Source organism: Amborella trichopoda, chromosome 4 (genome assembly GCF_054954075.1).
Source record: "Amborella trichopoda isolate Santa Cruz 75 chromosome 4, AtrichopodaSantaCruz75HAP2 v2.0, whole genome shotgun sequence".
NCBI lineage: Eukaryota > Viridiplantae > Streptophyta > Magnoliopsida > Amborellales > Amborellaceae > Amborella > Amborella trichopoda.
Window position 1 is genome coordinate 45,941,548 of NC_142339.1, and position 14,956 is coordinate 45,956,503.

The following is a 14,956-nucleotide window of genomic DNA, read 5'->3' on the forward strand; positions in this document are numbered from 1 at the left end:
TTTGTAGAAAAATATTAAAATTTAAATACAAAATTCAATTGTGACCTTTAGATCAGCCCAGATTCAATCTGGATCGTTGGGCTTACATTATTCCATCTCCCCATAGGCTAGCATAACCTTTTCCCAACAAATTATATGGACCTTTTATTTTCAAGTGTTCACAAATCTGTGAGATCGGTACTGATTTTTTATCTACCAATTTCACAATCAGTGGTGGAAATAGATTTTATAGCCATCATAGGATGTCCCATATCGGAAGTGTTTTCCATACTAGGTTTTAAGGTAGGGTTTTACTTTTTTTCATAAGGCCTAATACTTGTGGAAATCAAATGCCACAAGGTTGCCATAAGATCACGAACCCAACAAGTTGTGACGACTTTTAACGCAACTTGGCGAATCAATAAACACCATGAATAGATTAAAAGATTTCTACCTATGGTTATAGCCAATGATTTTAAAAACATCGGGTCGGCACGGAATTGCCCAGTCCAACTCAGGAATCGGTCACCCCATGCCAATTCTATGAATATATAGGAAATCGTCCAGGTCTAGAACAAAACCGGCGATTTGCTAGAGTGTAATGATGTTTTGCTACAATAAAAAGGCCATTTTTCTACAATAAAAACACCGATTAAGATTGGTTCATTGCTAGTTCACTGTTTTTATGTGTATTTGTTCGCCACTTCACTATCAGTAAAACGGCGATGCACGCCGCCAATTCACTGATCCATCCTAGTCACCGATCAGTTTTTTAAATCACTGGTTACAACAAATAAAGAAGAAGAATAGAAGGAAACCTCTTTATATTTGTATATAATTTAATATGAACTAGTAGTTTTTTAAATCACTGGTTACATCAAATAAAGAAGAATCGAAGGGAACCTCTTTATATTTGTATATAAATTAATATGAACTAGTATAATATATATTACCTAAGTAACATATAAATTATATGCCCTAAAAGAATAAACACACGAAATTCAAATATAGTTCTTCAATATTAGTATATGTTGAAGTCAAGTGTAGAGATCAGTTGAAAGACGCCTTGGGGAGTAGAGGTGAACAGCTCGTCGGTTGATCGGCTGCATTGGCCTCGCGTTTGCCTCAGCTTCCTACTATTTGCTTTTGGCACAAGGTGCTCATAATTACTCTTGACTATTGGATGTGAAATTGGGTGGCTACATTTATTTCATTGACCAAATTCAAAGTTCAAAAGAAATTTTTTAACACTTTATGACTGATGCCAATATATATGAAATGAAAGTTGAAAGGCTTACATCATGAACTGCTGCCCTCAAGAGCCTCACCTGCTCTCGGGAGACCGTCCTCACCTGAAATAAAGATTAACAATTTGAAAAAGAGACAATGAGAAGTGATGAAAGAAACTTTAGTAGGAGATTATTTTAGATTTATGCAGCTACTCTGCCTACCCATAAAGTTACTCCCTCTATTCTGAGCGAATATTCGTAATCGGCTCACGTCGGTTGCAAAGAGGCCCCGTTTGGTTCTGAGAAATGGGACTCTTGGGGATTGTGTATCCTTGATGGAGGGAAGACATAATTAAAATATTTAACTCTTTCATTGTAATAGTTACAGTGATTTAATAATATTCAGTATTCTTATCTAAAAATAAAATAAAATAAATATAATAATAAAGGGTGAGATAATTTAATCTCTCTAAGTTTACAAGGGAGTCTCCAAAAGATCTCTTCATAAGAACTCTTTACTCAAATTAAATTATCTTCTTCATTGAAGGACTTCTTCTCTTTAAATACACTATGAAGAGAATAAATAAAAAATAAAACAACCCACAAAAAAATAAACTCTTTCATATTCTTTTTCTCTAACTCCCACGTTAATCATTATCTCCATCTTTCTCTCTAAATATCATGTTATCTTCTCTTTCTAAAAAATAATTTATACTTAAAATAAGCTATTCCTAAATCAAAAGGTAGGCATTCGACAATTCAAGCCATAGGCATTCGACAATTCAAGCCCTTACTAAAACTCATGCACAAAAAATCCTCCGACTTAACTTATTCTAGCGCAATTTCTAGTTGTAAAAAAAATAGACAAAAAATAATAATAATAATAACGCTAAAATTTTGAATTTTTCAAATCTCTTTATACATCAATCCTGAAATTGGTATCTCCAAGAATCAGCACTTTCTAGAAGATGGTGTATGTTGCTTGAATAATATTTGGCAGAGACCCAGTTTTGATTGCCTAGAAGATGTATCTTTAGGAAATTTAACAATTTTCATTGTATCATTATTTTTTTAAAAATATCCATTCTCAATTTTATTAATATTTGACTTAAGAATCATTGAAGTCCTTTTTTGTAAGTGTTTGTCCAAGTGATGAATAAATAGCGCGATTTCAAAATTGTCAAGTTTATAAAATTATATTATTATTATATTATAATAACAGTATTTAGATAATAATATAATATTATTTTATTAGTAATAACATGCATTATAGTATTATTATATTATAATAATATTTTATCATATAATAGCAGCATTATAATAATAATAATTATCATTATATCATTATAGTTATTTAATATTTTATAGTTATTATATTGTAATAATTATAATAATAAATATTATTAATATTGTTATATTATTAAATAGAATATAATATTATTTTATAAGTATTATTATGACATCATATCGTAATTACAAGCATCATCATCCAAGTCTTATCTTAATTAATTAGAGTTAGCTAATTATATAATAATATAATATCTTTGATTGCTATTAATATAATATTATAATATTTAAAATATCATAATAAAATATGAATATTTCAATCGTAATATAATATAAAATTATTATATTAAGATAATAACATTATATTATAATAAAAATATATTTAAATAATCACTCTTTTTATATTTTAGATAAGAATATACTAATAAAAATAATAATTGTAGTATTAATATTAATAATAACATTAATAACATTAAGGTATGACGTTTAACTTTTGATTTTCAGAAAATATATATTTTATTTATTTGGAATGAATTGACATTTCCTGAAATTTTGCTTAAAATGAGGATACAGAACTCCCTACAAAAATGTTAATTCCGTCTTTAGAAAAAACCAAACAAGTCCGTCTGTGTTGTTTCCATGGAAATGTTATTTCAGGATTCCGATTTCCAGGAAATCAAATGGGCTCTAAAGGTAAATTGTTGCATGTGGGTCAGCTTGCTAATGTAATGAACGGTGAAGATTACATGATATCTTTGCAATCTCCACAGTCCAACCAAGTTGGATGATGGAGGTTTTATGAAGGCAAGCCAAGAATCTCCACCATCCAACTATGGTTGACAAGGGAGATTTTATGTGGACTGGTAGGCAAGCCTGCATGTACTTCTCTAAACCCCTTGACAAAAGTTCGAGTTTTGCTTACGTATGAGCTAAGCAATTCGAAGATTGGAGCATGCAGCTAAGTATTTTTCAAATGATTGTTTATAAAGAGATCATTTATCTTTTGTACATGGATATCACAATTATTCTCACTAATTAGATGTCAAATTTGATAGCTTGAGGTGTGTCACATATTCCGGAAACTTCATTTTAAAATTTTGGGTATAATCAGTAACACTCTTACAAGGTCTCAATTTAAAATTTACGAGACAAAAATGATCGAGCTGTCCATTTACAAAAGTCTTTTTATAGGTAATCCTATTCATTAATAGGGGCTTCAAAAGAGAAATTCAAGCATGGTGAAGCATATTTAGGATGTAGATTTAGAGAGAGGAAGTCGTAATAAAGTATGTTGAGGATGCAGATTTAGAGAGAGAAAGTTGCAAACCTTTTTTACAATTGTCCATGCAACACCTTGTGTACAAGGTGGGGTGGTGAGAAAGCCAGTATATCTGTAATACTTTCCACTACCTATCTTTATGTGCCTTGGATCCACCTCCCCTACTTCCACTTCCGCTTCTTTGGAATCCGCAATATATGATATCGTATTTATGAGCTGCAATGATAAGAACGATTTTTTATTGGGTGTGGTGTTTATAAGGTTCCAACCTTAAACAATAAGCGTCTCCAAAATTTATCATAACATGTAATTTTAGTGTAAAAAATTTTAAATATTATCTCAAAATTTAATTTTATACGTAATTATAAAATTTTAAACTTCAAAAATCATTGCAATTAAATAGATCTATAAACATATGAAAATCTAGAAAATGGACGGTAAAAAATGCACTATTTTTAGGACTCAAAATCTTTTTTTCTTCTTTTTAGTGTTCATATATCTTGATGTCGAGATGATCAATTAAAAGGTTTTTCAATATTAAAACAACCTTTTTCAGTAGATTTTGGAGGTGCATCTTTAAATTGAACATTTTAAACTAGCAACCTTCTATAAAACTTTTTCTTTTTGTAATTTCTTCAATAGTAGACAAAATCCATACGAACTGCTAGTAAAGCATTGAGGAGAGAAAGAAACCAAAAGCTTCCCGACCAACAAAGATAAAAAAATCTGGGAAGGAGTGATTGATACTATTTACCATTGTTACAAAGAGGTTATATTCAAGATATTAAATTGGATACCTTGAAATGGATCATAAAGTTCAAGAAAAAAAAAATTTTAATGTCAAGTCTAGTCAATAATACAGTTACAGCCATGCAATTCAAAATTTGACAGATAAGAATGATTATGATCTCCTAAATAAATAGTTTATTCATTTACTTTTCCTTAAAATATCAAGGTTTAAATATAGTGGAGATCAAGCAGAATTTTAAGAATTCACAATAATCTCGAAAATAGACGGTTTAACAATGTGTCATAAAAAGCACTATTTACTTGAAATTTTTTTTTTTTTATATTCCCATATCCATGCATATGAGGTCGAGATGTCGAATTTGAAGGTTTTCTAGTGCCGAAAAGCATGTCTTCTACCAAAATTTGAGATGTACCTTGTACTGTTGACACTTCATATAAAAATTTCCCTTATTTATATACATCCCCATCTCTATTTAAACAATGGAATTTTCTGTCTTTTCCTAAATCCTTTTAAAGAGGGAGAACTATTATTTTTTTTTCCCCATTGAAAACGGTTAGAGGGAAGCATTGGAAGAGAGACTTCCCCAATAGAAAGAGGAGAATGAATTTCGTCGTTGGAACGGAGAAGAATCATGAAGGGACAGAAAAAGAGTGTATATTTGTGTCACATTAAGTATTTATTTTTCGGAAAGTGGCAGAAGTTCTACGAACGACTTTGTCACATATGGACGGGAGACCACCATAACCTCTAGAGGTAGAGGGTTTTAGAGAGTATTAGGCAGACTTTAGGGGGCAAGCTTTTTATGTTTATACCGAGATAGTCCTAATTGCAATGTCTTTTATCTACGCTATTTTATTTTTATTTTTAAAAAAATATTTGGATACTAAATTTTGAGCGTTTACCCCTCTCTTAAACTCGAACTTATAAAAAATATAAAAAAAATATTCACAGTAAAATAAAATAACCAAAACACCTTTGAAAGTTTCAAAAGGAATTTTAATTATTATATTTTATCAAAATATTACTTTTAAGATTGTTTGAGGTGCGTCCAGTTGAGAAGATGACACGTACCAAATTTCATATACATACAATTTATAAACAAAAAACTAAAAATAAAATACTCTAAGATGTCAAATCTAAATCAAACGGCGATCTGCGCACTTGATCTAAATTGGAAAGCTGCATGAGAGGAATTGTCTTATACCTTAGAGGAAGTATAGAAACCTTCCCGACTTTATATACATATATATATATATATATAGGAAAAAGATATGGTATGTAGCCTAGAGTAGATAAGCTAAATGAAAACAATTGACCAAAATACCCACATAATGTTTCTGGGGTATTTTGGTCAATCTTTTTTACGTAAAATGTTTTTTTAATATTTTTCGTAGATTCTCCTTTTTCTGATCAACACATGCTTCAAATTTCAGATCATTTGAATTTATAAAAAAATAAAAAAATTCAAATACTACCAGGCATCTGTGATTGTCAAATCGGCCCAGATTCAATCGGGGCCATTGCCACATTTAGCTTATCTACACTAGGCTGCGCACCATATCTTTTTCTATATATATATATATATATATATATATATATATATATGAAGAGACTACAAAACGCCTATAGGTGAAAATGAACAGTATTTTCGCCCATAGGCATGGTGCCATCCAATTTTTTTAGGTGGCATAGATTAAAGACCGTCACGGACTTAGCATGTCCGTGGCGGTGCATCACCAACATAACAAGTCCGTGACGGGTTTTTTTTCACGCAAATTTGAAGAAAAACATACCGGGGGACCGCAATGGCTCCCGTAGGTCCCTGGTAGTTTTTAGGAAAAACCATCACAGATATGTCCGTGACAGGGGAAAAACATTGTAGCACTTCACCTATAGGCATTTTTAAGATTTTTCCATATATATATGGAGGAGACTACAAAACGCCTATGGGAAAAAGTGAACAGTGTTTTCGCTCATAGGCTCGATGCCATCTGATATTTTCGAATGGCATGGATTAAAGACCATCACGGATATAGCATATTTGTAACAGGCTTTTTTTCACTCAAAATTGGCAAAAAAAAATATACGGGGATTGCCAAGGCTCTTGTAGGTCCGTGCCGGTTTTTAGACAAAACCATAATAGACATAGCATATCCCTGATGAGGGCGAATACTGTAGCAACTCGCCTATAGGCGTGTTTAAGACTTTTCATATATATATATATATAGTAATGATCATATGAGACCCTCCCACACCCATGTATGGAGGACCCCAAAAGATCACCATAAAATTTGAAATCGATCTATAGAAAAGTTATCACATAGGTGTGGGACTTAACTTTTTTTAGAGATCTATGTCAAATTTAATGGTGATCCTTTGAGGCCCTACCCACACGGGTGTGGGAGGGTTTCATAGGATCATTACTCATATATATATATATATATGGGTAAACCTTACAATAGCTGCCCAGCTATAATGAATAGTAGATAGGTGGAATGGGAGTCTTCGGGTGATTCAAAATACACATCACTATTTGAATTTTTCGTTTTTTAATATAAATCTGATTAATATGAAATTTTTGATGTATATACCTAACACTATTGCGCACCATATAAAAATACATAAAATTTTTTTTCAGTAATTTAAAATAATCAAAATACCCCTGTCATTTTTCAAGGTTATTTTGATCATTTTATATTTTGGAAAATATATTTTATATATTTTTTATTTGTGCGCCCTATTTGTTAGTACATTCATCTAAAATTTCATTATAATCCGATTTATAGAAAAATAATTAAAATTAAAATAGTGATATGCATTCTGAATCGCATGATGAAGATTTGACGGCTATTATTACACCTATACTACTATTCATTATAGTGGTCAGCTATTTTTTTTTTTTTATATATATACACGGTTTCTATTCGGTCAAGCCTTAGTAAAAATGCGGGCCTATTAATAAATCTATTTTTGAGATGGATTTTTTGACTTAATTTTAAAGACATGTAATCTCTAACATTGAGATCATAAATATGAAAAAATAAGTAACTTTTAAAAACCAAAAATAATAATTCTTGTAAGAAAATATTTGGATCGTTAGTTTTCATTATTTTATATAGATCACCTACTTGCATCCATCTTTGGATGTATTACACTTTTTAGACTGGATATATAGTCCTGCGGTGCAGCCCACATGAAACAATTTTTCTGATATATTATTTATATATATATATATATATATATATATATATATATATATATATATATATAAAAAGAGCATCATTACCTCATTAAGAAAGGTATCAGGTCTGCCAATTTTGTAGGTAATCCCAACCACGCCTTCCTTCCCATCTTTGCTCTTGTGAACCAAGTGCACCTCTAAAGAGTATCTGAATCAAACAAACCCAATGTTTTTTAGTCAATTTGGGAAGTAAATGTGAAGGAGTTACAAACGTTTTCCAAATGTGAAAGCGTTACATATGCGCATTAAATGCGCGACAGGATAAAAAGGTCATAGAAGGAATGAAATAATTCAAATTAGTTAATCAAAAGTGCAACAGGACAGAGACCAACATATTGTATAATCAATTAATTAATTTACCTTGAACCATTGAAACTGTGCTCGGAGGGTGAATGCCAATGACATTGCTTCAGAACGTACTCTGTTTGGTTTATTTCCAGTGTTCCAGCTCCATTTTCCCCCACTTAAGCTGCCACAACAATTTATACACACAAAAAAGTAGAGAGAGAACAATGTTTAATTACGTTCAATCAACACATATACAGTGAGAGACAGAAAGTGAGAGATATACCATTATATCATGGCCTCTGTTCTTTAGGATTGCTTTAGCGGGCTTATATTTTCTTTTTAAGCTCCCCAAATTTGGTAGAACCTCCACCCTTTGGTGAAGCAGGTCAATGGGAGACTGCATATCCCCATTGTTGCAAGCCGTCCATTCCGGATGGATCTCGCCCCAGTGCTTCGGACCCTTCTCACTGCCTTCTAAATAATCAAAATCGCTCTCATCCTCTGCCACTCATTAAACAAACAGGAAAAAGTTTATATGGAGCAGAGGCTCTAAACAAAAACATCATATGAAAGAGGGAGGGAAACATCAGTTGAGAGAGAGGACAAAAAACAAAAACCAGACATAATGTTGCTGAACAAGGAAGAAGAGATCAGAAAATATTATGGGGATAGGAGTGAGAGAGGGGAAAGACAAAAATTGCAGTATACAAAAATTGGGTGGCAGAGATTACCAACTTCTTGAGAAGCCGAAAAATTGGATTGTGTTATGATGAGAAAAAGAATGAAAGAGGACGTGAACCAAAGGCTAGACCTGCATCGATCCATGGCGATCCTCTCTCTACAAAATATGTAACTCATTCTCTCTCGCTCTAACGAAAGCGAATAACTCAAACGAATGTCTATGTATTTATAGCCCCCCCTCCCCCATGGGCCTCTAATGTACATAGGCACAAAGATTTGATTGTGGGTTTCCCCTTTCCGGGAAGATGAATTAATATCGATAAAATTATAATCACTCAAAGGGTTTTTAAAGTCCGTATCAGCTGTGATGACTGCAATGAATTTTTAATTCGTAATTATTTATTGTTGTTCATAAGCAGTCGGCATTTAGTTCAACATGTTAATTTTTTTTTTTTTTTTTCTTCTTTCCTTTTCTTCGAGTGAGAAGGTACCAGTTTCAAAGATGATAATCACCTACTGTTCAAGTATGCCATCGAATTTACCCGAATTCATTGGAGTACCTCTAATCTAAAGATAATAATATAAAAACCAAAAGGTCAGGTAGTAGGACTTGCCCACCACCTTATGCTATACAAGTAACAGGCGAGACTAAATTTTGCAATGGCTTGAAAAATCTATATTTAACTCTAGTTATAAAATTTGAAAATTTTACAATAATGCAGATTAGATATATAAATATTTAAAAATAGTAAAAATAGACAGTCGAGATACTTTATTATAAGTTACAATAATTTCTATCTATACATATCGAGATAGAGATGATCAAGGATTTCCAACTTCGGAACACTCTTTTTTATAGGATTTTTGAGGTGCACCTTATATGAACTTGTGTAATAAAATGGCACACTAATGCCCTAACTCGGTCTAATTATGTCCACCTACCAGTGTTTTGAAACCCGGATAAGTGGGGAGGATCGTTCACCCACAAATTTGTGTTGCGTCGTTGGAGCGGTAATCTAGATTGGGTCTGGATAATCAGAAATTCAACAAATACTATAAATAAATAAAATAAAATAAAAAAATTATATCGTGCTTTATGTGGTGGAATTTAAAAAAAACTTAAAAAAAATGAGTCCCTTCCAACAATGAATCTAGGGCGTCCATTTGATGAATTTCAAGATTTAAACCTTTATGAATTCAAAATCATTTTTTTTTTTTTTTTAATATTGATAATCTAATGATAGTAAAATTATCTAAAAATAATTGGAAAGAAAAAAGATCATTCTAAGGCCTAGATCTGAACATCTCCACCAAAATGAACGGCCTATGTTAATTGGGCTAAAATAATATTTTTTAAGTTACATTTTCTAAATTTTTCTTTTTTTTAATTTGAAGGGATGAACGGCACCATGAGCTTAGCCACGTAATTGAGCCGTTCACATTTCGTCGCTTGTCGTATCAAAAAGATCCGATTAGGAGCCGTTCAGATTTCGTTGCTTATCGTATCAAAAAGATCCAATTAGGGCCTACATTGGAAGAAACCTATCCTCGCATAGTATTTTTGGAGTGAAAACTTGGGAAATTATTTTCTCTAAACTTCTCCACACACGGTTTTCGCTCTTCGACTATAAAAACATACTTGCAATTGGCAATAATTTGACAATTAATGGTATTGGAGAATTTGTTTACTCATTCAATGTAAAGTGAAGAAGTATGAGATTCGATCCAAAGCTAGCTAGTAAAATTTTTCAAATGAAATGTTACGACAAATTTCAACCATTTATTGTTTGGAGATATAGGAGCCTTTGGAAATGATTCGGAATTTGGGGTCACATAGGAAGCTTTTTTTAAAAATAATAAGAAAGCTAATCTGAGGGGTAATCTCCTCGAGCAAGCGGCTCAAATGTTAACTGAAACAGTATATAATTCTTTTTTTTGTGTAATTCAACGAAGAGACAGGCCCTACTCGTTTTTTCAAATAGGTTAAGAGTGATTTTTTTTTACGGTATTAGTGGTGAAAGTGGAAACCATAACATTGTGGCTAGGGTGTGAGGGTGCTACCCCCACCACCCCAATTCCTTTCCCATAGAAAAAGGGATCACTTCGTCAAGGAGGATTTAAAACAGTATACGACTCCCCATACTCAACTACCTATTTTATTTCAAACAGTATACTAATGGACTTTTGAGGGTAGGAAACGCACTCATCTACTATTTTTTGTGCACTATTTGCACTAGAAGTGGGTAGCTTGCATCTCCTACTACTATTATATAATTAAATAAATTTGTTTGATACAATGTGGTAGTTGAATGTGAAAACGTAGTGTTAACATTTATTTTCTAGAAGCCTCGAAGGACCAAATAGTTCATATGTGGTAGGCTACAGTGCAGGGATGGTGGCCTGCCAACGTAAGGCTTGATATCATTTACATTGAAAAATAAAGCATTTGAAGGAATTCAGTATTCAGGACGGGGTAATATTTCCCCTTTAGGTTAGCGTTCCGTACGCATTAAGGTAAAAAATAAATATTGTGATGCCACATTCTCCAAATACAATGGAGATGGATGTTGGTTTCATCCATTGTTTTTCTTGCTTTTCAAAGTCAAAGTTGTGGGGAGACTTTCTTTCTGTAAAAGTATTCACATTGTTTAAAAAAGAAATGATTTCACACAAATGGTGTGGGGTGAAAATTAAAGAAAATGAAGGATAGTTTGGTTTATAAAAAGGAAAAAGTTTGTATGGAGCTGAGGTTCTAAACGATCAAATTAGAGCCTACCTCAATAATTTCACTAGAAGAGGTTGTTTTGATGCCCAAATATCCTCAAATCGATCATCTCGATACCAATATGCATGGACATAAGAAAAAAATGGATTTCAAGTTTTGAAAATAGTGATTCTTATAACACATTTTTGGGTCGTTAATTCTCAAGATTGTCAAGTTTTCACAAATCTGCTCGATCTACACTATTTTTTAAACTTTAAATTTTATAGATGAAAATATATTTTAAGGCTATCACAGTGATTTCTAGTATTGAAACCACATTTCTAGACACTATTTGAAGGTGGGCTCTAATTTGATTGTTTAGAGCCTCATCTCTATACAAAGCGCACCCTTACAGGGAAAAGTTTATATAGAGCCGAGGCTCTAAACAATAAAATTTGAGCCTAGCTTAAAAATTTCAGTAGAAGAGGTTATTTTGATGCCCAAATATCTTCAAACTGATCATCTCAACATCAAGATGCATGGACAAGAGAAGAAAAAGGATTGCAAGTTTTGGAAATAGTGTAATTTGAAACGTATTTTTTGGCTAGTAATTTTCAATATTTTCATAGATACGTCGATCTACACTTTTTTTGAAGCTTTAAATTTTATAAATAAATATAAAATTATATTTTAAGGCCATCACAAAAATTTTCAATATTGAAACCACATTTCTCGATACTATTTGAAGGCAGACTCAATTTTGATCGTTTAGAGCCTAGGCTCTATACAAATCGTACCCTAAAAATAAAGGATTGTATGTTATGAGACCATTCGTCATTGTTACAAAGAGGTCACAATTGTTGCTAGCACATTAGATGTCAAATCGGATGGCATAGGTTGTGTGACAAAGTTGAAGAAAATTTGTTCTGAAGTTTGAGTATAGTCAATGATACACTCACAAGCATACGATTTTAAATCTAATGGACGAGAGTGATTGTGATCTCCTTGTATTAAAAATAAATGTTCTGTTTATATTTTTTTCCAAAAATTAATATGAGGAATTTTTTTTTTTTTTTATGAGAAGTGAGGTTACATGTATTTGGTTTGTACTTTTAATCTTGCGAAAATTAATTCTAAGCCAAAAATGACCATTTCTATATGAAAACTACTCTCCTACCTCATAAGGTTGGGTGAAAATTACGTGGGCTTATTTTTCCCATTGGATCTGAAGTACACTATCTCAATGTCTCAAAAATTTTAAAAAGACAAACTATCTCAAATGTTTGAGTTTTAGAGAGAGAAATATTACACGTTTAGAGAAAAACTATTTCAAATTTCAAGTTTTAGAGAAATTTGTTGGGTTTATGTTGCCCTTAAAGTCCTTATGAGTGTGTAATGAAAAACATTTATTATAGTGGAACATAAACTCAATGGGAGTGTGGTCCCTCGTGGATCATGCTAAGCAAATAATGTTTGTTGATACCGGACTGTGCTTGACGATCTCGGCCAGTCGGTTAGAAAACCCAAGGTACCTAGGCATAAAGAATAAACCGAGAAGGGTTTTGGGTTAGCCCTTGATGAGGTCGGTGCTTATGCCTGAATGAGTGAGCCGAGGGACTGTTTGACCTTTGTGTGTGATGGTAGGCCTACAGAGACGGGGGCCAAATCCTCATCCATGTTCCATCACAAGACATGCATATCGATAGATCGTTCGGGAAAGCCAGTTATCTACCTTTGTGTGAAGCATATGCATGTGCGAGTGAGATACCCCTATATACCATAGAGCTGTGGTCGCATCAGGTTGTGGTGACCTTGACTCATCTCTAGAGGAGGACCTGTAATCTACAGACTGGGATTGCGACCCCTTGGCTCATCGGCCAGACTTTGGTGTCCCGCTAATGAACCCCTGCTTGGACTGTGGGTCACGGGAAACACTGAGTCGGTTTGATAAAGCAAGTGTGGTCTGTAGTCCACAGTTGAAGGTGGAGTACCCCGTGATCTTTGATAGAATTCCTGAACCATATGGATCTACTTCCCATCATATTAATTTAATTGTATTCATTTTATTGTAGAAATTATTTTAGATTTATTATTTGAATTTTTATGAATCTTTTAATATTTTATTTATAATTTTTGAAATTGTAAAAATGAAGTTATTGATTTTACAAATTATATAAAATTCAAATAACGTTTTAGTTTTTTTTAATATATTTATAAAATTTTCATGGGGGCCCATAGTGCACATGGGCCCACCATGTGGCAAATGGGTGGGGGCCCACATATGCCACATATGGGTAGCACGCCCCACCCATGGCTTCCTTTGTTATTACTTTGATATAAACTTTTGTAATTTTTGGAAAGTCCATCTTATAGGCATATGGTCAAATATTGTTTGGGAAATATTGACCATATATTATATTGATTGTTGATAGAATATCTTGACTTGATATTTCTTGATATATTCTTATGGAATATATGAGATGGATAATACAATTTTATGGAATGTATGATATATTTAATAGATTTAATTTATTTAAATATATTGATAGGAAAATGGTTTAAGGAAAAGGGGATAATGGTTCATACACCTTCCATAATGTTGATGACCCATCTATGGAATGGATGACTCAGATCTCTCACCCCATAAGTCACCTTGATCAAAGGTTCATATTCAATCTCAAGAAAGATGCAAACTTTGAGAAACCCTAAAAAAACCTAAATTTCACTATAAATAGGAGTGCTCTTCCCCATCTCAACACACCTCTCTCACTCACTCATAAACTCTCTCTCTCTCCTCCTTAGGGGCCACGCCCCTCTCTCTCCTCTCAGGCTTTCTCTCTCTAACCTTCTCTCTCTCCTAAGATCTATAGAGCTCTAACCCTCTCTCTCTCCTAAGACCCATAGGGGGCACGCCCCAACCCTAGGTCTCCTTCTCTCTTTCTCTTGACCTAAAGATACTAAGGGTTGGGAAAATTAGGGTTTAAGCCTAATTATTTTGGAGTTAGGGTTTGTAGAGATTTAAGAGTGGTTACCTAGTTTGGTCGAAATTAGCTTTCCTGGTTCGAGATTGAAGCTAGACCGTTGATCCCAAGCCATTGGATGTGGTGACTCGGTGTAGAGTGTAATAAGCCCGGTTGAGGTAATCTCCAGCATCTTCTCTTTTACTTACTTTGCTCTTTTATTTTATATTCTCAAGCATAGTATTAAGTTATAAAAATGACATCAAGTGGTTGAGTTTTATTTTTATTGTTATCCTGTTTTATTTTGAAATAGTTATTTTTTGTAAAAGACCATCTGTAAGTGTTTTTTTGGCAAAATAAAAAGGGGTGATTATTATTATTAAAAAAAATAATAATTGTATTCCCGTGAGAAAGATCACATACGTCTTTCTTTCAAAATTATCTCAAACTTCTTCGAGAGAAACAATTGTAAACTATTTAGAGAGATAAACTATCTCAAAATTTTTAGAGAGAAAAATTATATAAAATTTTAAGCTATAGGGAGAGAAATTATCTCA

At 32.7% G+C, this 14,956-nt stretch overlaps 1 non-coding gene across 1 annotated transcript; it reads right to left on the reverse strand.

Annotated features, from left to right (window-relative positions):
* Window positions 1-979: 979 nt before the first annotated feature.
* LOC18431138 (alpha carbonic anhydrase 7) lies at window positions 980-8,967 on the reverse strand. The gene is made up of 7 exons (XR_016053616.1): window positions 8,786-8,967; window positions 8,338-8,555; window positions 8,127-8,235; window positions 7,812-7,914; window positions 3,823-3,990; window positions 1,278-1,331; window positions 980-1,178 (listed from the first exon to the last, which is right to left on the reverse strand). It is a non-coding gene; the product is annotated as an alpha carbonic anhydrase 7 (transcript).
* Between the last annotated feature and the right edge of the window lie 5,989 nt (window positions 8,968-14,956).